Below are 24,932 nucleotides of genomic sequence, written 5' to 3'. Positions count from 1 at the left end.
ATAGAGCGCCATAGAGTGTGTCACCACGCTACGCTGCTCTATCAGACAACTACAATTTCCGATATCAGAGGGAAGAAGAGGCAGAGGATCAAGCACCATGAGGGGAACCGGTATTCATTCACAGTTGGAAGAGCCAAGTTTGTAATTTTTTCTGGAAGAGGCTCTCTGATGGTTCCGCAAAAAGGAGCAGGAGTAGGGTTTTCTAGCTTTTCGCTGCCAGATAGCCAAAAGAGCGATCGCCCATTCGTGCTCTCTTTACCCTGGGTATTATAACCAGGTGAGTCCCGGTGGATCTAAGATGCCAGTCTGGATTGTAAGTAATAAGAAGGTCCTGTGAGTAAGATGGGCCTTTATTCTGCAGGGTACGGTGGCAAAAGCATTGCGTCTTGAAAGAGATCCTTTTCTGAATAGGCAGCCAGCGTAAAAGGTCAAGCGCTTTCTTAGAGAAAGCCCTTCTGGGCAGACTCAGTACCAAGCGAGCTGTCGCGTTCTGGATACACTGCAGCCTGTGGATGCACGTTTTGTTTTGTGCCCAGATATAGACCATTCCCGTAGTCCAATTGAGATGTTACGAGGCCATGGGTCAGGGTTTTCCTAGCAGAAACAGGGAGAATGTCTAAAGTTTTCCTTAGAGTCTTAAGGATTCCAAAACACTTGCCTGCAACTTTCTTGATGTGAGTCTCAAAGGAGAGGGTAGAATCCAGCCAAACTCCCAAGTTTTTCACCTCTGTCTTAGGGTTGGGGGCCGGGCCTATGATTGGTGGCCACCAGGCTGAGGACCAAATGGATGGACTGTTCCCTACTACCAGTAACTCTGTTTTATTACCATTCAGTTTCAGGCAATTGCTTGTCATCCAGAAGGCAAGATCTTTTAGGCAGTCAGCAAAACTGCTGGCGGCATGCACCCGATTCGGAGACAGGGTTACCATTAGCTGCGTGTCATCTACGTATGACACTATGGAGAAACTGTGTTTTTCCACAATCCTAGCTAAGTGGGCGACATATAGATTGAAGAGGGTAGGGCTCAGGATTGGGCCCTGAGGCACCCCCTGTGCTAAAGAAATGTTTTTGGAGGTATGTGGGGGCTGTGTCACTTGAAAGCTACGGCCATGCAGATAGGAAGTCATCCAGGTAAGGGCAACCCCGTACAAACCCCCCAGTCTGAGATGGTGTAGGACCAGCTTATGGGATACCGTATCGAACGCTGCACTAAGGTCCAGAAGGACTAGTGCAGTCGTCAGACCCTCATCTACCCGCTTGCGTACTGTCTCAGCAGCAAAAGGCAATGCCATCTCCATTGAGTATGTTGCTCTTAAGCCTGATTGAGTGGGATATGGTAGGTTGTGTTTATTGATGTGTGCCACCAGCTGTGAGTTTACCACTTTTTCTGCAATTTTTGAGAAGTACGGAAGCAATGAGGGAAAATGCTACTGCGCAAGCGCATACTAAAGTAATAATAGTAGGCCGCAAATGCTTTTTGAATAACGTAAATAAAAAGTACTAATGTTGCTTTTGTGCACGTTATTAATGTCTGCTAGGGATTAGGTAATAACTAATATGGGTTGTGCAGGGATAAATGTAACATTGGGTTGGTGCGTTGAGAAAAAGCATTATAAGTGAATAATAAATGTCTGTGTTTGTTTTATAGAAGTATGGTTTTCTATTTTGCATGGCAAATAATGGGTTAAGGAGTCACCAGAAAATAAATACGTTTAAAAGATGAAAAATCGAGAGTGGATAAAGCGATGGAACATTAATCTGTCCTTCGAATACTTAGTGCCTACCAAGACTTGTTTGAAGGAACAATGCGACAAACAGAGGGAAGCTTCCTCTGTGGAGAGGCGTTCAGCGAGAAAAAGATATACAAAGTTTGCAACATTGCCAGGGCAGGGGAAGAGAAGAATGACAGAGGCTCGAATTTGTATTTCCTGGGGTGGACATTTATGTCATTGATTAAACAAAACAATTAGACATTTAGTAAAATGGACGTGCTGAGAGTGGTGTGACTATACACCCCGTTCCTTAACCAATCAAATGTGAAGAAAACCTTTAGCTGGATACATGTGTGGGTTGGACATTTGGGTTTTAGGGTATAATTGAGGTGCCTGGTAGTAGGGGTTAGGAGACTGTTGGGACATCGTCACTGTCGCCGGTTTTGCTCTCCTGTTTCCTGTCTACAGATTCCTGACATAGTCTTTGCCTCATCAAATCTTCTTGAGGGGCCTTGCTGCTCTCATGGCCAGAGAGTAGATTTCCTTATTTCTAAATTGGTTAGTATAGACTGAAATCTGAATTTTCATAACCATTTGCAAAGGGTATTTTTCTCTGAATCTTTGTCTCTTCGCCTTTCCACTCCTTTAGGCATTGTCATTGATATGAATTTGTCATTTTCTTTTCTGGTATTGTTCTCCTTGGGACGACCTATGATTAATGCTGTATGTTAGTACCAAAGAGCATTTATTTCACATTATTTAGATAAACAATTTAAATTTACAAATGAGGCTGTCTTTATTAGAGTGATTTATTCAAGAGTTTTGATTTGTCAAATGTAATCAACTATATAAAGATTGCATCGCCAAATTTGGTATATTAGAGATGAGAGTATATTATTGGAGATTCGTAAGTTTGGTTCATTTTTAGAAATACACTAACCCAGTGTGAAGGGACTTTGTTGGTTAATGAAAATTGGGCCTAGTCTTTAGGAAAATTCTAGTCCTGAAACGCTGGATAAATTGCTTCCTTTGAAAAAGGATGACCATACTTTCAATTCTTTGAACTATTCTGGAATGCTTCAGTGAGTAGACATGCTACCCATCAGATATCAAGATTTACCTACACATTGCTAAATATTTGCCCCAAAATAACACCACTGCGAATTCTGAAGGCTTACATAAATGTTCACGGATAGAGGCCCATAAAAAAAAATCTAAAAGAATTGAAACCAACCAGGATAAAATAAAGATCACATGCATTGCAATGTTAGACAATTCTAGGCGTATTTTTTTCACACTGCAAAATATAGTTCTTGAAGATGTGAAACTCTTGGGGAGAGTAGGTGAATTAAGAAGAACATTATTATTCAAAGTCAAGGAAAACTAATCTGCATGATTCTAGTAAGACCTATGATGTAAGAGGCACATCAGTGAGGAGTGATTTGGCAATTCGAGTTTGAGTACTACATACCAAGAGAGCTTCGGACACCCCAATCCTGAAACATCTCTTCTCAGTAGAGCTTCTGATCAATTTCTCCATTAAGGAGACAGTATTCTCTGCAGCCAGTGCCCATAAAGTCAGTGGAAACTTTGTAAAGTCATACAACACAAGTACAGCACTCTCAGCATCAGCACAACAGAATGAGAAATGTGTCAGCATTTTTAGATGATCTCAAAGCAAAATTATTTCGTTACAGCTAGGCAAACAGTTCAGCTTCACCTCTGGTGCATCTCAAATAGTCGAGCCAAGCAGTAATTGGGAAACCTCCAAAATAGAAGCATATTTGGTTGCCAATTTAACAGAAAAATAGAGAACAACTAATCGAGGCGGTCTCCTAATCGAGAAGTCTTTGCAATGCAATAAATGTGTAGCCACCAGGGTATCTGGAATGAATTTAAAGTTTAATTTTGAGACCATAAAGGGCTTATAGAGCTCTTATTCCACTGAGGAGGTGCATGTTTCTAGAAAATCTAGAGCGACTGAAAAGTGCAGAGGAAGGAAACATTCTGGAGCTACATAATAGAAGGCCTTGTACAAACACGTTTTTTGATCATAGAAAGAGCCTCTTATAAAGTGACTTATTTTCAGTGGGATTTGCTGCTCTGTTGAAGGGAGGAGCCAACACTAGTGAAATACGTTTCTTTACTCTAAAGGCATACCCTCTAAACTGCGTAAAGCGGAATTGCAAATGTTCACAGATGTTGGATTTTATGACTCTTTTTCAATAACAAATGTCTGGCCGATCACCAACATGTAGGTTTCAGCATTCCAAACTGCCCTCTGGCAGTTGCTTTCCAAAGAGGATTTTCCTCTCTCATAGTGCAATAGTTTAGAGTGCAGATTCTGAATGTCATCTCTAGAATAATAATTACCCTCAATATTGAGTGTGAATGATTATACAAACCAAAACATCGAAGCTATATCAATGTTAAGTATATATTTGGTGCAATATTATCACATTTTAAAATATAATTTACATAAATATTTAGTTAGAATATCCATTCATCACTACCCCGGTTATGCTCGGATAGCCCAATGTTTGTGTACCTTGGAAGGAATTAAAATAGAAAAACAGCACTCCCACATTTATTGTGTCTGTTAAAAATGGGATTTCTGATTGGCTAGGGCTTGCGCCTAAGCCAGGCAGAAACCACCACTCTAGTCAGGGCAAGGGAGTTACACACTGATGATAACCCCTGCTCACCCTCTTGGTAGCTTGGCACGAGCAGTCAGGCTTATCTCAGAGGCAATGTGTAAAGCGTTTGCGCAACACACACTCACTGCAGCAACACACTAGACACACCACAAAAGAAACTCCACACAAGATTGTATCAAAAATAGCCTTTGTATTATCATAAAGCACATTAGAATAGTAATCGCACAATATACACTGTGCCACCTGGCAGGGGCAATATTCAAAGGGGAATATATATATAGGACCAGGCCAATTGGGCCACAGTCTGAAACATCAGAACAGGTAGGTAAATGCAAAACACAACCAGTAACTACTGGTACCATAATGACCTAAGCATGATCACATTAGCATTAGACACCATCCTAAAATACCATAACATGACATTAGGCAATACATCACATTAGGCCCAAACCTCATTAGCATAAACACATGCACTCGGCCTCACCAGCATAGACACATTATGCAATAACACTATATTAGGCCCAAACCTCATCAGCATAAACACATTACGCACTCTCTTTGGGCCTCAACATCATAACATGACATTTGCATTAGGCATAAAACACAATTATGCATAAACCAGGCATGCACCACGGTACACTCACCAGGTATCCAACCCTGACCCCAGGCCTACTGGCCTTACTCGGGCTCCAATGCCTCTTGTCCCAAAAATGTCAGGGTTCTCGGGGGGACCTTTCACAGGGCCCCCTGGCTGCCTCAGCAGCGACCACAAAGTGCGCAAATGCGCTGGGGCATGGGGTGTACTCACCTCTCCTTTACTTAAAAGAACTGGCCCCCACGTTGCAGCTGCCCAGCGCTCTCACAGGGCAGCTGTGAATAAAATGCGCACTTAAAGTCAGGCACTCACGGTGCCTCTTGGGCCCCACTGGGACTCCAAAACAACTATGGCCCCACGTTGCAGCTGCCCACTGCCAGGCGGGGCAGCTGTACAACCAGCATGGGCACTACGGGGCCCTCAGTATGACCACAAGAGGCGGGCACCGACTATGTGCCCTGACACCACCCCCACCAAGTTAGAGCTGAGCCCTACTCACCGGGCCCTCTGGAGGACTCTGCAGGTCTTCCCTTGGCCAATCCCAGGGCACCGGCACTCTTGGGATGGCCACGCGGGGCTCCACTCAGTTCAACGAGAGCCCCACTCTCTCTCAGGAGCACCAGGGAGTCCCCCTCCTCACTGGGTCTCTTCTCCTTAAGTGCAGCGGGGGCAGGCCCCCCTGTACCATAGACACTAACTCCACTGCTGCCCGAGGGGCTCTCTCTTCCACATGGGAGCACCGTAAATCACTCGCTGCAACTTCGGCCCGGGGTGCGTGGCTCCACCCCCCACCAGGCGGCTCGTGCCTGGCTTCCGGGTCACCGCGGGCAGCGCGGCAGCCCTCAGTGTTCTTGGCGCCCTCACGCAGGGGCACAGAGCGGCGGGGTGGGCTCCCGCTCCGGTCCTCACAAGCATAGACTCGCTGTCCAAGTCGGTCAAGATGGGGGGGGCACCCGCTGTATCGGCGAGCCAATGCGGGGTGAGCACCCGCTCTGTGTAAAGTGCCCAATTGAATCCCCATGCCGGGGGTTTCCTCTCCACGATGTGCAGCACAGCGCTGCGGAGCATGCACACTCCTCTTCTTCTAGGGCAATAAAAGTCAAGCGCGCTCAAGGCGTTAGAGCAAAGTTTCAGAGGGCAAAGGCTGGGCCCAGGCAGGCCAGCACAGAGGGCCATCCAGCAGGGAGGCAGTCCCTCGTGGTGGTTCCTCCTGAGATCCAGCAGCAGCAAGCCCCCCAAGCACAGGAACAGCACACCCCAAAAACATGGGGTCACAGCCCCTACCTTTATACTTAGTTTTCCTTTGTCTGCCCTGGCACAGGGCTTGGGGAAACCAGTTAGAACTGGTTCTGGAGCACTCTGTTTACCAGGCTCCTCTTCCCTATTGTTAGATGGGGGCTCGTCATCAGACACACCACAGGGGGGAAGAGCCAGCATTCACTAGGGCAGGCACCATCCTATTCAGGGACCAGGGATTTCTCCTCCCACCACTCCAAATGCAGATGTCCCATTCAGCCTAGTGCTGACTCACCCTGCCCCTCCTGGAGTCACACACACCTCACCAGTCCCTGTCACTCAAAAGCCAGACATGCAATTCACATCAGGCAGGCAGGCACATAGCACACAGAAATGCCAACTTCTAAAAGTAAAACACACAAGATGATGGACGGAATGTTGCACATTGGCAAAACATTCTCCCCCAGTCACAGATCTGGGTTTAATCCATCGTTATTTTGCTCACCACGCCACCCCAGTTCAGACATGGCCATATGCAAATCAGTCTTGACCCTGTGCCTCATGGGAACAGTCCAGCCCGAACTGCCAAGCCATGTCTTCCCTGGACCGGAATCAAGCATCCTAGGACCAGTTTTGGGGTTTCACCCCTCTTCAGCCAGGATAGCTTGACTCCAGTGGCGTAGTGAGCACGGGACCCACGTCTGGGCATACCCTTCCCACATAGGGCGAACAGCAAAACACATGCCACTGGAATCAAGCTATCCTGGCTGAAGAGGGGTGAAACCCCGAAACCGGACCTAGGAGGCTTGTTTCCAGTCCAGGGAGGACCTGGCATGGCAGTTCGGGCTGGACTGTTCCCATACGGCACAGGGTCAACACTGATTTGCATATGGATGGGTCTAAACTGGAATGGCATGGTGAGCAAAAAAACTATGGATTTAGGCCCAGATCTCTGTACTGGGGTGAATGTATGACATTGTTCTGCATTCTGTCCATCAATAGTTTTTTTTGCAACTTCTAAAAGTGGCATTTCTAAAATAGTTATAATAAATCTGCACGCATCATTACGTTGCATTTATTATCACTATTCCAAACATACCAAACTTGACCACGCTGCGCCTCTCATATCAGGGACTACCACTGAAACACTTATCAGGGAATCCCCAATGCACTCCTATGGGAGGGCAGCCCCAGAGTAGTAAGAAACTAAAACGGCTGTTTGTCACTACCAGGACATGTCACACACTTAAAGTACATGTCCTATCTTTTACCTACAATGCACCCTGCCCATAGGGCTAGCTAGTGCCTACCTTAGGGGTGACCGATATGTAGTAAAAGGGGAGTCACAGACGTGGCAACCACTTTATGTGCCACGTCACAGCAGGAGTAACCTGCGTGCACAGGCCTTGCAGTGGCAGAGGCATGAGACCGGTTTGAAAGGCTACTTTGGTGGGTGGAGCAAGCAGCACTGCAAGCCCACCAGTAGCATTTAATTTACTGGCCGTGGGTATATGAGATACCACTGTACAAGGGACTGGCAGGTAAATTAAATATGCCAAACAGGTGTAGACCAATCTTACCAAGTTTACCATAGAGACCACATGCACCTCAGCACTGATCAGCAGTGATAAATTGCCCAGAGTCATAAAACCGCCAACAACAGGTCAGAAAAAATACAGAAGGAAGGCAAAAAGTTCTGGGATGACCCTTCAAAAAGGGCCAAGTCCAACAGAATTTATTGGTAAAGTGAAATTAATTTCACCATTTCACCTTATTGCAACCTTTCAGATCATTACTATTTCGGGTCCTGAATGAAGTTATAAACATGACAACAATATCAACGAGGGTGTGCAAACCTCTGTTGGAACAAAGATCACATTTGGATGCAAAAATACATTTATGTGCAAAATCAATTTCAGGTGAAAATCACATTTAGGGTGAAGCAGCAGCTAGAGTATGCAAGTACTTTTAGGAGAAAAAAACTCACATATAGCTGTACATACACTTTAAGGTGAAATATTCTATTTATTGCGAAACATTAAGCAGCACAACTCACATGTAGGCGCAAAACCACCATTGGTGCGACATTAGCAACAATGTTTGAACAATTTTAATTGCAAAATCATATTTAGATAAGCATCAGATTTAGGTGCAAAACAGGTTTGAATTTAAAATCATATGCATTTGTAAAATCTTTCTTGGTGTAACATAAATAGAGGTGCGAGGAACCAATTTTACATTAAAAAATCACATTTAGGTGTGTGTGCTGAGGTTTCATGTTGCACCACGGAAGAGGACTCAATGGCCGTCTTGTGGTGTCTGGCCAAAATGCCTTGGCATTCTGAGCCAAGCATAGTCAGCCCAGCGGAGAGATAGGCAACAGCAAAGGGGAAGTTAATTTGCGATTTCTATAATGCATAGCTGTCTAAAAGATAACCTGGTGTTGCTAGCGGAGTACAAGACAGCCAAGTTTTTAGAGTTTCTTTAAATGAAGATTTATTAGGTGCAGTATGCTTATTGATTGGAAGAGCATTCTAAAACATAGTGTCCAGAAAAGAGTAAGAATGGCTCCTTAGACGAGCATGATGTACATTCTCCCCTTTGAAATTAGACGCACAGTCACCCAAGCCCTCACCACCAGCCGCTTAGAGTATGGCAAGTGCCTCTGTATGGGAATCACTGCTCTACCAGACAGACTCCAGACCAATCAAAACACAGCACCCAGGCTCATCCTCGACCTCCTGAAGCAGACCCACATGTCCCCCACTTCAAAGACCTACACTGGCTCCCCGTCAGCAAACGTTGCCAGTTCAAACTGCTCAGCCATACCTACAAAGCCCTTCCCAACAAGGGTCCAGCCTACCTCTACCACAGGGTAAACATCCACCAACCTACTCGCATTCTGCGTTCCTCACCCCTCTACCTGGCCCACACACCCCACATCTACACAAGCAGGAGCAGTGGCCGTGCCTTCTCACATCTTTGGGCCATGTCCTGGAATGGCCTCCCCCTCTACCGCTATACATTCCCAACCCTGCAGGAGTTCAGGAAGGTCCTAAAGACCGAACTCATCTCAAGAGCAGCGGCCCACCCCCAGTGCCTGGATACCCTCAGGGGTGATAAGCAGCGCTCTACAAATCCTATTTTATTGATTGAGTGAGAAGGGACTGCCAGCAACAGCTGATTGCAAGATCTAAGGGGAAGGTAGCCCTGAATTCTGTTTCTCAAATAGACTGCGCCTTTGTTATAGAAAACTGAATGAAGACATTTTAAAATAATTCTGCAGCATACAGGGAGTCAATGTCAGGATTGTAAATGCACTGAGATGGATTCCTGATGAGGAATGCTCAGCAAAAGTTGAGCAGCAGTATTCTGAATCACCAGTGAACGTTGCAGCAAATATTCTGGAAGCCCCAGAGATAGACTGTTCATGTAGTCCAGGCTAGAGGTAATTAGAGAGTGAACAATAGTATTCCTATTTGATTACTGTAATAGACTCAGAATTTTTTTAAGACTTTTTAGAACAGAATAGCAAGAGCCAGTGACAGCCTCCACCTGCCGCACACAGGAAAGATCTTCTCCATAGCGCAAGGAGAGTAGCCAAGTTCTGTAGGCCACCAGTCACTGGACCAAATGAAAGGCAACAGTGAAAGAGCAGGACTTCAGTGTTAGAGGCATTACATTTTCAACAACTGAGCTTTATACAATCAACCACTTTTACAAGGCACGATTGGAAAGAGTGTTCGAGTGCACTATTGGCCTCAGAAAAGGACAGCAATAGCTGAGTAGCATTTGTGTTACATTCGTTTGTGCTGTATGTTCTATTTCACATCTGTCTCTTATTTCTGTCAAGGAGGGAGATGTGTTACATCCTGCTTTTCCTCTTTCTCTGTCCTTCTTTAGTGTTTGTTTTAAGCTGCCCAGCCTGTATCTATTATGTCATTTAGAGTTCCTTTGTGTATGTTTGATTCTATTGTCAGTTATATCTGAGGCTGAGCAGCAGGGCAGCTGCTCCCGGTGGGGCCTTAACTGGGGCCTTTTCTGAATTACATTCTTACTTGTATCCTGTACATTAATTATTGATTGCTAAGAATAAACCTACATCTGGACGCAGCAACCAAGGAATCACCATCTTTATTTTTATGAAATGTTACACTGGCGACGAGGATGGGATGGAGATTAGTTGCTCCAGTGTTTGGACTTTTAGATGTGTATTGTTGCGGAGCCACATCGTTGCTCATTTTTGAGGCGCTCCATTCTTTTCAGGTTTAATGATAAAGAGCCGTAGTGTGCTCAGTTAAATTCGTGCTCGGTTTTAAGTGAGGAGTCTTAGTGCTTCTCAATTTTTGGATATCTTGGAGGTATTCGGTTTTATGAAGAGCTGTGTAAGTGCTCATTGTGCTCTGTGTGGTTGAAGCTTATTTATAATTAACTACTTAGGTACTCTATTGCTTAGAGGTGTTCAAATTTATTAGTGGAGTTACGAGCCACAGATTGCTCTAATGTTTTAGAGGAGTTCAAATTACTTATTGTTATGAAGAGCCGCAGGTTGCTCAATTTTGATGATATGAACCACGTAAGTGCTCTAATGTTTTAGAGGAGTTCATATTTCATTTATTAATTCTTGTATCTGAACCTTTATTGCCCTATATCTTTTGGAGTGTTCAGTTTACTTGGTTGCTTATGATGAATCCATCCACTTCCATTCTTGTGGATTTTGTTATGTGTTGGCCTTTACCATATTTATTTATTTTCCATTTCCATTATTTTCAGGTGACGGTACTGTCTTTCGTACTTTCACCATTTGATCTTTTATCCTCTTCCACTTACTTTGCGAAGAGGGTTTACTTTGTATGTGCTGTATGTTCTATCACCTACTTTCCATCTTTACGTCGTTTCTGTACGTCTCTTATTTCTGTCAAAGGGGGAGATGTGTTACATTCGTTTGTGCTGTATGTTCTATTTCACATCTGTCTCTTAATTCTGTCAAGGAGGGAGATGTGTTACATCCTGCTTTTCCTCTTTCTCTGTCCTTCTTTAGTGTTTGTTCTAAGCTGCTCGGCCTGTATCTATTATGTCATTTAGAGTTCCTTTGTGTATGTTTGATTCTATTGTCAGTTATATCTGAGGCTGAGCAGCAGGACAGCTGCTCCCGGTGGGGCCTTAACTGGGGCCTTTTCTGAATTACATTCTTACTTGTATCCTGTACATTAATTATTGATTGCTAAGAATAAACCTACATCTGGACGCAGCAACCAAGGAATCACCATCTTTATTTTTATGAAATGTTACAATTAGCATATGACACTACCCTGAAACCTAGAGGCAGAATAATCATAGCAAGGGTGGTCATGTAAACATTAAAGATCATGGGACTCAGGGAAGAACCCCGTAGAACACCATCCTTCAGTGGCTTCAGAGCAGATGAATGGGATGGGGAGATGGACAGATTGAAACCTATCAGATAGAAATGACTTAAACCACTGTAAGGCTTCCAATGCCACTGCAAGACTGCCAATGCCACTGTTAGCTTGTTGTAGCAATATAGGGTGAGAAACAGCATCAAAGGTGGCAGAAAGATCGAATACGACCACAATTGCAGCGTGACCCTGATCAAGATTCATTTTTATCAACTCCGTGACCTCGATGAGGGGCTAATTGAATACTATGACAGGCCATGCCACCGGATGTGATTTATGTAAAAGATTATTAGACTATTTTCTCAACCGTTTTCAGATGGTGCAGGAAGCAAAGAAATAGGCCTGCAGCTGGAAAAGACTGGCATATAAGACCGAATCAGCATATGGCTTCTTGAAAAAAGGCACTAATGGCCTGGTTTAGATGTTGGTGGGACCAAGACGAAGTGAGATTTTCTGGCAATCTTCTCAACCGCCCTATTTAGATGTTGGCTTGTAATGGGAGTAAAAACCGCTGCACTCCCGCCGACTCCGCTCCCCGCCTCTATGGCAGGATGGGCTGCAGCAGGCAGCAGCAGGACACGGCCAGGATTCAGGCCCTCCAGATTCGGATGTGCCCTGTTTTAAATGGAATTCCAGCTGGTATCCCTCCTGCTTTGAACTGGCAGAATTGTGAGAAAAGGGGTGTAAACTCACCTTTTCTTGGGGTACAGGCTGTGATTTTTCCTCTTTTCCTTCGCTCAGTTCTCCCTTTATTTGCTGAACTTTCACCTCAACGGACCAACAGCCTGTTTTGGCAGACCCTAAGGTAAGTGTTGATAGTGTGTGCGTGTTTACATTGCATGGTGTGTGTATGTTGGAGGGGTGCAATGCAGAATTTACACAACATGCTCACTACACATAACCTATATACACATATGTGCACATATACAACATATATGTGATTTACGTAAAAAAACAAAATCCCAATTAGCTGTCTCCCCATCACCACGGTCAACTCTGTCAACACTCCACCATCAGGACACTACCAGCACAACTGGAACATCCAAATCAGCTCAGCGAGACCCCGCCATCCCGACGGCGATGGCGGGCGGTTCGCCAGCACAGAAGATCACCGCCATGGCAGTTTTCTGTGCATCACATGTGCATCTAAATACGGCAGGCGAAAGACAATTAACTCGATGGAGTACTTGGGCATGCTTCTGCGGCGGGACGGCAGTAAGTCCATCAAGATCTAAATCTGGCTCTCGGTGTGCTAATTTCCAGAGCTTAGGATCCATTGACATTTTAGGTGAATTAATAAAATGTTCATAAATTAAAGGGTAATAATATGTAGGGCTTTGGAAAAATAAAAGGGGGCCAGGGGGGCAGAAGCTAATCCCGAATGGCAGTTCGAAATAGCTTGGGCTGAAGAATCTACAGAAAGGCCCCCAAAAGAGGCAAGCACATGACTGGAAGGGCTGATATCAGTATAATGTACAGCTAAAGCGTCAACACCACCAGCGGGGATTGCGGACCTCCCGTGGAAACCCTCAATATGTATATTAATCAGCAGATATGTTTGGGATGGCTTTACACGGTCGTGTCCGGTGATTGATAGAAAGCACAGAATCGCAGACTTACTTTCTGGAACAGCACCAACTAATTGTGGTTGGTCCAGATTAGTTTGGTGTGTGTCCATCATGTATACCCGCACACACTCCATCTTGGAGGCGTTTATTATTTCAAGATAATCTTCTCGGTTGCAGCTCCATTAAGAGTGTATGGGGAGGAGGAGACAGCTAGAGTGTTATCGATGTCAACATGAGGGGGTCGGGAAGTGAGAGCAATGAAAAGTATTAAGAGAAACCTCTTCCTCTTTCTCTTTTTTTTGTTTTTACATTTGCATATGTTTGAATTGGGTGTCAGCAGTTTATTTGTAAGTTTTCTGAAGATAAATAGAGGAAACTTTTACTTTTTCCTAAGCATAACTGTCAAATAGACTAGTGACAACTTAAGCCTGTCCTGACTTTTCGGACAATATGAGGTTGCCTTATTTGCGCTAATGGGAAATAAAAGACAACACAAAACTGCAAGTATCTGAATGTATAGTCTGCTGTCTCCAAATGTAGGTGTCACGCATTGTGCGGGACATTTCTGGACATATGTTCTCTGCAACGCTTCACATTCTTGCATAATGGTTAATAAAAAGTCTAATAAACTTTACGCAAATACACACCTGTGTGTCACTGGGCATGGCACATTTCTTCTGTATGATTACTTTTACTAGTCCGTTGTCGAATTTAGGATGTGAAAGGCGTGCCAACGTCATCTGCAAAATGTGCTGGCCAAAAAGGAATACAAGTAGGAAATGCATACCAGACCCAAGGGCTTCCCTGACTTGATGTGGTGGACTGAACCGTTTATTGAATCCTGTCGACCCCTTTCAGCAGTTGGCAGATGTTAGTTATACAGTAGTGCAGTTCCAGAAACACTAGCCCCATCACCACCCTGAAAGATTTGAGCTGCCATAAAAAGGGCCTTCGGATTCATAACTCCAGTTTAAAGAGAGCATGTTTTTGGTTAACTTCTCTGGACACGTCGCAACCCATTTACAACATTGGTAGTACCCATGTGAAGTTGTCACATGGGTACTACCAATATACCCCTGAATCCATAATGCGTTTGATAATCAGGCACTCATTCTGTTCTTGTTTCACTTCAAGTAGCTGTTTGTGAGTCGCTAACAAGTGACTTTGCCTCACTGGTTTTCATGCATTGTTTTTGAAGGTGAAAAGAATTCGGAAAGAGCCCCTGGTGCAGGAGGGCAGTGAACGCTTACTTAGAATACTGTGTGGGGATTACGGTCTATTTTCTTTCTGTTCACATATATGATTTCTCGTTTCGCAAAGGTTTTTATTTTCATTTTTGGGATTGATTTCTTTTGTCTTTGAAGTTACACGAGTATGTGGGGGTTCCCCCTGAAATTCCTTTGTGTCCGATTTGGCAGTAGACTCTTGGCTCCAAGGTGCCGAGGGCACTTGCCTTTGTAACTGGCTTGTCTGGGCCATATGTCGCTTCGTGGACTTGGAGTCACACCGGTCCTGAGAGTATCGTGGGGGATCTGAAGTCGACGCCTGTTGTGTTTTGGGCCCTGCTGGTGTAGCGCGGGGCCCCGGGGATAGTGAAGGAGTGTCTTAGGGCTGGCATGCAATTAATGAGACGGAGCCAGATTTGGTGGTCTCACTGGCCCCACGGTCGCAGCCCAAGAGAGCTTACGCACGCGCGTAACCAGTATTTATTACACAGTCAAGATCACATGACCTTTACGTTGCCGTCATCGCCTGTGGAGTCACCGGCGCAACATTACATTCCTCCCCAACAACATCAAAGCAAAATAGGGTTGCCAACACAACTTTAAAGTCTGCTCTTAACCTAGTGCCACCTCCCAGGCCAAAGTTCAGACCCCGCACTGGCACCCAATAAACAAAAATGAAACAGTCTTACGTTAGGTAGTCTCTTAGCCGACAGGATGGCTCAAGATTGCCTCTCAGGCTGTATTGCGACAGGCCACGGCTCTGGGAGTCCCCACTCTCGCTGTTCGGCAGGTTGGTAGGGGCCACGGCCCTTTGAGAGCGGCTGGCATCGCTCACCGCGGATTCATTGGCTCGGTGGTGCGGAGCGGTCATCGGGGTCTCAAACCCTCCAGCTGCTCCGGCTTCTTCAAAAACCGAACCCGTCTCAGCTCCTCTTGACCTGGACCCCTCCACTGAGCGCGTGTTAGGACAGGCTTCCCCTTGGCTGGACAACTGTCCCGGTCTTTCAGGGTGATATTTCTTGAAGTGTGAAACATTCCGCGTTATTCTTTCTCTCCCTCGAGTGACTACGACACAGGTCCCCTGGACATGCACCACTGTCCAGGGTTCTTTTTCAAAAGTCAGGCGAAATTTTCCACTGGTTTTTGAGCAGCACTACGTCCCCGCTTCGGATGTCAGGCACCGTGGATCTTCGCCGGTGGCTGACATGTGCGCGTGTTTTCTGTCGCTGTGCATCTATTAGGCTGTTCTTAGGGGTCTCTGGCTGCCACTCCGGGTGATGAGGGATTAAGTCGGTGATTACCGGCCCCATCAACAGGTGAGCCGGGGCTATGCTGGTTGTGGTGTGTGGCGTTTGGCGATAGCTCCTGAGAAACGTGAATATAGCCATTTCTAAGGACTGGGCCCTGTCATGCGCAATTCTGATCACTTTGTTGAGTGTTCGCATGAATCTTTCAGCCTCCCCGTTTGCCTGGGGCCACCGAGGGGTGACTTTCTGATGGTGAATGCCAAGGGCCTGTAGGTATGACGCAAATTCTTGACTTTGGAACGGAGACCCATTGTCCGTTCTCAGTTCCTGCATGATGCTATGGGTTGCCATGATTTTCTCCATCTTTGGTATGTTCTCCGTGGCACCTAATACTGACACTATTTCCACTTCAGGATATTTGGAGTGGTCATCAACGGCCACTAAGGTGTGGCGACCATCCTGCAGGCTGCCAAAATCAAGGCTCACCCGAGACCATGGGGTTCTCGGTCGGAGATCCACGATGATCGGAGCGGGTCTGGGTACCTCCCCAGATACTTGACACGCCGTGCAGGCTCGGACTGTGGCTTCCACAAGGTCATCCATCAACGGGAACCACACCTTAGTGCGGAGCCGCGACTTCGTTTTGACCATTCACTGATGCCCAATGTGCGCAAGGTCCACCACTCTTTGGGTCAGGGATGTCGGAATCACCAACCTGTGTCCCCTCAACAAGCACTCTGTATTGTCTTCGGAGAGTTCGTCTCGGACGTGATACAAGCTGTCCATCACTCTTTGTGCCGTGGCTGTTAGACTTTTCCATTCTTCCTTGGCTCTGTGCCAGCTGTTGTTCTGGATGGCTGCCTTGGCGCGCTGTAGACATTCATCTTGGGTCTTTGCCTCCCGCAGTCGTTCCATGGAAATGGGTATAGGGCATGATCTAGCGGTGACACACCTGACATACTCCTCGGTGTCTGCTGCATCTTCCATTTCCTGCACCGTGGCCTTCCGAGGATGGCGGGACAGGTAGTCTGCCGGGCTTTTAGACCCGGGCTGATACTCTACTTTGCAGTTGTAGTTCTGGAGCTGCAGCATCCACTTTTCAATCCGTGGTTGTGGTTTGGTTGAGGTTCCTGAGAACAGGGCCACCAGCGGCTTGTGGTCTGTCGCGACTACGAACGGCTTCCCGTAGATGTATAAATGGAAGTGGTGGCACCCTCAGTGAATAGCGATGGCTTCCTTCTCTATTTGTGAATTCCTTTGTTCAGTTTCGGTGAGGGACCTGCTGGCAAACGCTACGGGAGCCCACTCTTCCTGAGGGTTCTTTCTTTGGAGGAGGACTGCTCCTAACCCTACAGGGCCAGCATCCACTGCTACTAGTGTCAACTTCGTGGGGTCAAAAAACGCCAGGGTGGTCGCTTCTGAGAGGGCCTCCTTGACTTTCTCGAAGGCCTGAGCTTGTTCAGGGCCCCACTTCCAGGTGATGGATTCCTTGGTCAGCTCCCTCAGTGGTGACGTCAAGTTAGCCAAGTCGGGGATAAATCTCCTGCAGTAATTGACCATCCCCAGGAAGCTGCGGACTTCTGTGATGTTGGTGGGAGCGGCTGCTTCTTTAATGTCCCGAACCTTCTCTGAGTCTGGGTTAACCCCTTCGGTGGAGAAAGTGTAGACAAAGAATTGTAGCTTTTGGCATAAGAACTCGCATTTTTCTCGGTGAAGGGTGAGGCCAGCTTCCCGCAACCGGCGTAGGACTTGAAGAAGACGTTCATTGTGTTCTTGGGTGGTTTTAGCATGTATCATGATGTCATCGCTGAACTTAATGACACCGGGAATGTCCGCAATCAACTCCTGTATCACGTTTTGAAATACCTCCGCGGCGCTGGACACTCCAAAACTCAGCCTTGTGTACCTCCTGAGTCCCACATGTGTTGAAAACGTGGTGATGTTGCGGGAGGCCTCATCCAGTACCAGTTGATGATATCCGGACCTCAGGTCCAGTTTTGAAAACCAGCGGGCTCCGGCCATTTCTCCAATGAGGTCGTCTATCGTGGGAGTGATGTGACGATCCCGCTTGATTTCGACATTGGGGAGTCGCATGTCGACGCAGATTCTCACCGCGCCCGGCTGTTTGGGCTTTCGCGCGACGACGATCGGGGACACCCACGGAGTGGGACCAGACACCTTCTCAATTATTCCTGCTGCCTCCAGCTTCTTGAGCTCCTCTTCGACCAGTGGCCGCAGGTGGAACGCTATTCGCCGGTGTCTAAGGGCGACAGGCTGGACCGTTGGATCGATGTGAAGGTAGATTTCTTTCCCCCTGAACTTCCCAATTCCTTGAAAGACTTCCGCGAATTCTGCAAGGAGGTGTTGGAGTGACTCTTGGTGTACTCCGAAAGCAAATGTTACGACTCCCAGGTCCTTATCCGCTCGGCACCCCAGAAGCATCCCCTGGCCGTCCTCGGTGACATAGACATTAGTTGTGATGGACTTTGAGCCATGTTTGACGGCAGAGGAGCATCTTGCCCATAAGCGAATACGGTGATGGTCGATGGGTGGAGAGCTGGTCGTGGGTCCATGGTGCTGTGTAGGGTTGAGGCCATGATGTTGATGGTGGCCCCTGTGTCTACCTCTGCGGTGACCTCCTGGGATTCTACCCTGATACTGCATTGGGTAGGCATCTTGACTTTCTGGTGGCGGTGCCGATCATATGGATTTTGTGCACCACTCTCTCTTCATCGTCCATATCACTGGGCTCTAGTTCCTCTTCTTTGAGTGTGTTCACTACTTGGCGAGGCCTGCGGTACTTCTTTGACCGGCACACTTTTTCGAAGTGGTTAAACCGCCCACATCCCGGGCACCTTTTTCCCTTCGCGGGGCACTCGGCCGCCATGTGCGGTGGTCCTCCGCAGTATCCGCATGACTTGGTTTGTCCCAGAGAGGGTGTTCCTGGTCCTTTCCTGCTCCACCTCTGCGGAGGTTTGGTTGTTACCGCGTTTACTGGTTCCGATTTTACTGGTGTTTGGAGAGCCGCCTCCATGTGCGCCTCCCGCGCTCTCGACAATTCTTTGGTCAGCCATAGTGTCAGTATTTCTGCTAGGGGCTTGCCGGATTCTTCTAGTATGCGCTCTCGCAGCTTGGCCGACGCACATCCTTGGATTATCTGTCCCCTAATTTCTTCGGTTTCGTCGCGAAACCCACAGGTCGTCACTAGGTTCTTTAGTCGTGCGTGATACGTGTCTAGCGATTCCTCCGGAAGTTGACGCACTTGCCGGAAGATGAACCTTTCATAGTCCTGATTGGCCATTGGCTCGAAGTGTTCATTGGGGTGGCCTCAGCTAGCATTTTGACAATATTGTGTATGTCTTTGCCTCCCAAGTGGATCAGCATTGCCCGCTTCTGGTCTTTATGGACCTTGGTGGCGTCAAAGAAGATACGCAGGCGGTCCACCCAGTCCTTCCATCTGGCTGCTAGCGACAATGGCGACCCCTCCACTGTGAACGGCTCAATAGGTGGTATAGTGGCCATTTCCTATCGTGTCTTGTCGCCCGGGTCCCTCCTGACCCCTCTGGCCTTGTTGCGCTGGGCACGAGCGTGCAGCTCCGGTGCCCGTGGACTGGCCTTCTCTTGGTGGCTCCCGCTTTTAAACCCCCTTCTGCTGGGGCTCTTGCCTGGTATAATGTCCCTTGTCCCTCCTGTTGCTGGGCCCCTCCTTGGTGCTGTGTGCTGCTGCACTAAGGGGGTGTGGGCCTGCTTGAGGATCGTGAGCTTGCTCTAGTGTTTTTCTTTCGTGTGTGTGCCTGCTTCTCTTTTCTCCCCCACACCACCAAGCAGAGGTACTCACAGGCAGTTGCAGGCAGGAGGCCGAAGAGCCCACCACGTGTTCCCCTCTCCGTGAGGCCCGAGGCAATCAGCTGCACCGCCGGCAGCAAGGCCCGGACCACGTGGGCTGAGGTGCCGTGCTCCGGACGTTCCCCGTCTCCCACAGGGCATAAATCACTCAGAGCACTCGCGCGGACGGCAGCGGGTGTGCCGCGCTGTACGCCGATGGGGCCCCCGATGAGCAACGCGCACTGGGGCACGAGCGGAGGACTGCGCTCGCGGCCGCCACGCCAGCGCATGAGTCAATGAGGCTGCGCCCACCCTCGTCACCAATTTGTTGTGTTTCGGGCCCTGCTGGTGTAGCGCGGGGCCCCGGGGATAGTGAAGGTGGGTGCAATTAATGAGACGGAGCCAGATTTGGTGGTCTCACTGGCGCCGCGGTCGCAGCCCAAGAGAGCTTACGCACACGCGTAACCAGTATTTATTACACAGTCAAGATCACATGACCTTTACGTTGCCGTCATCGCCTGTAGCGTCACCGACGCAACATTACAACGCCCAGAAGAGAAAACGGAGGAGCAGCCTCGCTGCTTGAGGAGGGACCCATCCGTGCCTTCGAAGCTCTAATGCTTTTCCCCTGGTCCTGGTCGGATATGATTCTCTGCCTTCAAGGGTAAGCTTCGGCTGTCACTGCGTGCTTCTTACGTGCATCTGCTGCTGGTGAACCTTTGCGTTCAGTGTCCGCATGCTTCAAGTGTGATCTTCCGCAGCCGGCACCCATCCCTCTTGCTTATTCTGCGTCCATGCCCCTGATTTACCTATAATATTGCCCTAGGTATGTCCCCACATGTGCAGTGCTTCTCTTGACTCCGTGCTTCACTTGTAACTCTTCCACAGGTGTACTACTGCTCCGCAAGTACCCAGCTTCCTGTGCCTGATGCTTTATGTGTGCTTTTGCCTTAAGTGTAACCATCCTCCACATGTGCCAATAGCTCTGGCTAAACACTTATAAGGTCCCAAAGGCGAGACCTATTGGCTATGCCAATGCTTGTTTATTTTTATAGCACGCATTTGCAATGCAATAGGTCTCACACTTGGGAGAGTTATTGGCATTGTAAATTACAATGCCTTTTATTTATTTGTTTTCAAAACAACACATAAATAAAAGCATTGTCATATACAATGCCAATAGCTCAATCTCTCGTAAATGCAAGACCTATTGCATTGCAAATGCTTGTTTAGCCAATGCTCTATTTTCCATGGACTCAATATACCACTAACACTCATAGGAGCAGGTTAATGCATTATCCTGATCCATTAATGCCTCTCACTGGTGCAGTCTCTTTGTATTTTATGCGGGTGTGAATTTGCAAAGTGTTTTTTAAAACCGTCTGTGGAAACTTTGAAAATTTTAGTAAAGATTTTGTCTTCGCGATTTACACGATAATTTGTGATGTAATAATCCTTGTTTATAGTAAGAAAACAATGTTTTACAGAATATTAATTTGACAGAAAACAGCGAAAAAATGTAAACCTGATGGGAAAAAATCTGCATTACTAGCCCCTGTCTCTTATATGATATGCTAATTCAGACGGCTGTTGACCACAGCCGATCTGTGTTTAGCAGATTGTTGAAACTCAAACTAGTAATTCAATGGGACACTATAGCTGGTCTCTGCTGCTCTCTGCTGTTCAAAGATGAGATTGTTTACACGCCGACTAAAGGCTTCATGTCTTCATTTAGTGGAAAATCCGAAAACCAACAATGTTCGGACTTCGCAGTGTTCAGCTTCTTGCAGTACTGCACGTTTTTTGTACATAAACTCGCCTTTGCCTATACTTCATTCCAGCTGGCTCTTTCTAAGGGCATGTTCTGCTTTCTTGCCATGTTTTGGCGCATTACAAATCTATCCCTCTTTGGTGCAAGTAAGGTCTGTCTGTTGGACTGAACCAAATTACTGATCACGCAAGGTTAAGCTAGCCTTTTATCCTCCCGAAATAACATAGCTGCCAATGTTTTAGATTGCTCGTGTGTGACATTTTCATACTTTCAGTGTAAACATGAGTGACATTCAACGACTATGAGTGACACATTCTACGGAGCAAAATCAAGCAATGAAGTGCATGGAAAGAGAGAAATATTAGAAATAACAGTGTTGGTCAATGGGAAGCAAGAACATATCTGGAAACTGCTCATAGCGACTGAAATGGAAAGTTAAGATACTGATTCCAATGAGACATCCCTTCGGGGCACCAATATCACGCTGTAGCGGTCAGAAATGCAATATCAATAGCGCTAGACGTTTGCAAAGGCTGCAGAGGTGAAAGGTGGAGCTTGTCTGCAGGATAAAACCGTGGAGACAGCTGCGGATGGGGCCTGCGCACTCAAGCATGATGACCGAGTAGGGTGTGTGTTATGGACACTGCCACGAGTGGAATGGGAGGACAGGATGAGCAGAAGCCCTCACTGAGCGAGCAGAGTGAGCCTGCGCTGAAAACCTACAAGATGCGAGCATTGGTATAGCAGCAAGGCACATGTGTCATCCACAGGCAGCGAACAAGTGTTTCATCCAGTGAATACTTTACTGTCAGTTACAACACCTATATTAACAACACATGTAAGCCAAACAGGAAGAAACATTCAATCGCTCATAAAGGGATAACATCCATGTAGGAGACCTTTAATTAAACCACTGAAAGAGTGAATACGTCTTTAACAAGAATCTCCCCCAAAGAGAAACACAGGCCGAAATTATACATGACTGCACGTACAAGTTTTCAAAATGTTTCCTGTGCTCCATTGCAAAGACCAAATTACATTTTTGATATGGAACGATAGCCGCAGAAGGAGGAAATGCAGTACAAGCAGGCACTCCCTTTCAAGCAGTTTTGATATAATCCCATTTGCCATGGATACAGCATTAAAATGCTCCCAGAAATATAAAGGTAAAGAATTCAATATTGAACGCATCTTACACAGCCATGCCATTGCCCTTGTGGTCACCTAATACAGTTAAGCACATGCTGCTAATATCAAATGAACACAGGGCACAGCGTGTGACTAATCTACCTGCTGCCATTTCACGAGTGCCTGGGGGGGTCTCAAAGCTATGCTTCGGCCAGCAGCTTTGTTTAGACATTTTGAGCTGCCATGCTTCTTGAGCCATCCTGATGGAGAGCCACAGGCAGTTCTCTTATTCTAAGGAGTGTTTCGCACTGGTTGGCAGCAGTTTCAATGGTTACGGAACCCTCTGCACGTTGTTTTCAGCAGGATTTTACAAAATTAAAAAACATCCTGCCAGGTATCAGTCACCCGCACCAAAAACCCTTTTCAAAGCTGGCTAGCACACACACAGTGCACAGCCAAGGAGGTGCAACGTGGACTACAGAATGCCAGTCCGACACTCTCTCTGCCTGCGGTGGGCGCCTCAACAAGAAAAATAATGTTTAAATTGATTTGCAGCAATCTCAGAGAATTTAGCCTGCCAGCATCACACTGGGTTTCTCTTACGTTGGTGTTGGACCTGGCCCTTTTTGCAGGCAGGTTTATTCCCAGACTTTTTGCCTTTTGCCTCTTATTTTTCTGACCCTCTTATTTCTGGCTTTAGGACTCTGGGCACTTTAGCACTGCTAATAAGTGCTAAAGTGCATATGCTCCCTCCCTAAATTGTATTGGTGATTGGTTATCTATGTTTGGCATATTTTATTTACTGGTCAGACTCTAGTAAAGTGTACTGTGAGTGCCCGGGGCCTGTAAATCAAATGCTACTAGTGGGCCTGCTACAAAAGAAACTATTGATGGCTGGAATGCTGAGCAATGCAAATATTCACGTCCAGTCACAAGGATTTGGGTTTAACCTATCATTCTTTTGCTCACCACGCCACCCCAGTTTGGGCCCGGCCATATGCAAATCAGTCTTCACCCTGTTCCTTATGAGAACAGTCCAGCCCGAACTACCAAGCCGGGTCCTCTCTGGACCAGAAACAAGCATCCTGGGACCGGTTTCAGGGCATCACCAATCATCAGCCAGGCTAGCTTGAGTCCAGTGGTACAGTGAGCACGGGACCCACGTCTGGCCATACCCTTCCCACTTAGGGCGACAAATGCAAAAGAAACAATTGATGGATGGAATGCTGAACAATGCAAACATTCCCCCCCAGTCACAAGTTCTGAGTTTAATCCATCATTCTTTTGCTCACCATGCCACCCTAATTTCGACCTAGCCATATGCTAGTGGGCCTGGAGCACTGGTTGTGCCACCGACATGAGTAGCCCTGTAAGCTTGTCTGTGACGTGCCACTGCAGTGTCTGTGAGTGAAGTTCTAAACTGCCATGTCGACATTGGCAAGTGCACCCACTTGCCATGCCTAAACCTTCCCTATTCTTACATGGAAGGCAGCCCTCAGGTAGCCCAATATAGCTCATGAGCAAGGTGCAGTGATGTGAATGGTGGGATATATACTGGTGTGTTTTACATGTCCTGATAGTGAAATACTGATAATTTGATTTTCACTATTGTAAGGACTATCCCTCCCATAGGTTATCATTGGAGCTGCCTTGTAACATCTTACAAGTGTGACTTTCAATTAGGAAGAGATAGAGACTCGGAGTTTGGGCTCCCTGACCTCGGAATTAAAAAACACATATTTTAGTGAAAGTGGTTTTTAATTGTGTGTTTGAAAGTGGCAATTTTAGAACGTGGATATTTTCTTGCTTTACCATCCTGGGCCTCTGCCTGCCTGTGGAATCAATGTCTGGTTTAGACTGACAGCTGGGTTGTTTGTGCATTTACTCTAGATAGTCACACAAAGGGAGCTGAGGTGTGCCGTGCATAGCCTGATGGCCCATCACGAGGCTAATGGGCCTTCCTGAGCTAGAATGCTGGGAGCAGTTATTATTGATACCTGAATAGGGCTGTGCCTGCCCTCTTACAATGCTGTCTCTACCCTCTGTAGAGTGTCTGGAGCCAAGGCAGAGCAAGGCAGGATCTTGTGGACAAAAAGACTTTCCTTTGAAGTATGCCTGCTTCAAAGGCAAAAAGGGGTCTAAGTATTGGATCTATAAACGTACATCTTTAGAACCCTTATGGATCAAGCAGAGACTCTGCCAAGAGGAAGAGCTGGAGAGCTGTCAGGAGGAGTACGGCCCCTTTGCTGTGTTTGCTTTGCTGGGTTAGCATTCAGTTGCTGCTTCTGTCTTGGAGAGGCTAAGTCCTGAAAGTTTGCTTTGGTATCGTGCTTGAGAACACTCCCCAAGGGCTTGTGGGTGCATGCCTCCTGTTAAGAAGTCTCAGGGCCATCGAAAACTTCACCTAAAGCCCCTGAACTCCTCTGCTAGGAATTCTGACCTGCCAAGGGGTACCAATTCCTGTTCTGCGCACTTGGAGGTGGCTTCTGCTGCAAGAAGTGTCGAAAATCCATGCATCGCTCTTCAGTGCTGTTTTTCCCGTCCCAA

Source organism: Triturus cristatus, chromosome 7, assembly GCF_964204655.1.
Source record: "Triturus cristatus chromosome 7, aTriCri1.1, whole genome shotgun sequence".
NCBI lineage: Eukaryota > Metazoa > Chordata > Amphibia > Caudata > Salamandridae > Triturus > Triturus cristatus.
This window is presented reverse-complemented; position numbering follows the sequence as displayed.